Source organism: Meleagris gallopavo, chromosome 30 (assembly GCF_000146605.3).
Source record: "Meleagris gallopavo isolate NT-WF06-2002-E0010 breed Aviagen turkey brand Nicholas breeding stock chromosome 30, Turkey_5.1, whole genome shotgun sequence".
Taxonomy (NCBI): domain Eukaryota; kingdom Metazoa; phylum Chordata; class Aves; order Galliformes; family Phasianidae; genus Meleagris; species Meleagris gallopavo.
The window spans coordinates 2,723,667-2,725,102 of NC_015040.2; the positions used below are offsets into that span (position 1 = coordinate 2,723,667).

Sequence of the window (1,436 nt, forward strand, 5' to 3'; positions counted from 1 at the left end):
TTTTGCCTTTTGTCCCTCGCTTCCCAAGTTGTTGGGATCTGGCGGATGTGAAATGGGGAGAGCAGAGGGGAGGAGACTGATTGAGTGAGGCAGGAGGAGGGAGCATGCTGGCAGCACAGAGACAAAGGCTGAGCTGAGCACAGAGAGTGGGCACCTGGCGGCCACGTGCCCTGAATGGGCTGCGTGCATCCAACCCATCTGCACCCACAGTGTCCCTGAGTAGCAAATGAGGGCTCTGTGGGGCTGTTCTGTTAGCCCTGGGTACAGAAAATGCTGTGTGGCTGCTGGTGGGCAGCGTGGGAATCGCTCGTGGCTTCGTGGTTCCCTGCTTTTTAGGGGTGGGGAGAAGTGTGGGAGGAGGGAATTCCCAGCTCAGCGCCGTGCTCACAGCACCAGGACCTGCAGTCACATCCAGAAGAGATTGATTTCTACAGTTTTGTGCCAAAACTTCTTTCTTTTGGGTCTTTTCTAAGTCTTGGTGTATCAGGAAAAAAAAAACCCCACGATAAAGCAAAGCTTTTGCTCTGCACTTGGAAAGAGAGAAATTTCCTCTTTCGTGCATTAGAAGTCACATCAGCTTCATCACTGCTGGAGCACCATCTCTGTGCCTCGTGCTTTGCTGGAAGCACAACCTGCTGAGTTTTGCCAGTGGGGTTTTTTGGCTGCATTTTGTTTTCTGACCCTCTCAGCACCACTGAGCTGCAGCAGCTTCGTTCCCCCATTGCGTCGGGATAAAAGTTTCTCTCTTTAACCCCTCGGTGCTTTTGTTTTGGGCCAGGCTTCCCCAGGGAGGAGGGACAGAGCTCTGAGTCATTTCAGGATTGTTTTAGTTGTAAGCTGAGTCGAGTTAGAAGCTGTTCTTCGGATCCCTTGCAGAATTACTAGAGTGCATGCTGACAAATAGAGCTGCAGGCTTTGTGCAACGTGCTCTGAGTGCATCTGGCTCTGTTGCTCTGGAATCCCCCACGCTTTGAAGTGGCAGAACAAGAACCTTGCACCTCAGCACAGCCCTCAGCACGTTACTTTTAATATTCCCTTCGGTGAATTTCTGTTTCTGTTAAATAAATGGGAGCTGCAGGTCTCAGAAGAGGAAGCAGCATCCTGCCTTTCATGCAGCAGGAGCTTTTCTTTTTGACTTCGCTGACAGCAGCGAAAGCTCTGCCCAGAACACTGCTGGAGTTGGTTCTTCCTTTGGGGATCACAGCATACAGCTCCCTTTGTGTTTTGAAGCAGTGGTTTCAAATTTGATGTCTGGATCCAGTCTGTTCCTGCCTGCTTCTTCCTGCTCTGATGCCATCTTCTGGTCTGAGCATTCTGCAGCTCACAGCGAGCCGTTCTGCACGCAGGCAGGGATGGAGCCCTTCTTCCTCTGATATTTTCAGTATGATGTGTACTAACTTTCCCTTTCAGGAGGGTTTTTTTTTTTTTTCTTCAGA

At 50.5% G+C, this 1,436-nt stretch overlaps 1 protein-coding gene across 1 annotated transcript in view; it reads left to right on the forward strand.

Annotated features, from left to right (window-relative positions):
- Nucleotides 1–1,436, forward strand: part of LOC100549543 (transcription factor E2-alpha) — a 28,665-nt gene that overhangs the window by 1,112 nt on the left and 26,117 nt on the right. The gene's annotated exons all lie outside the window — the stretch shown is intronic.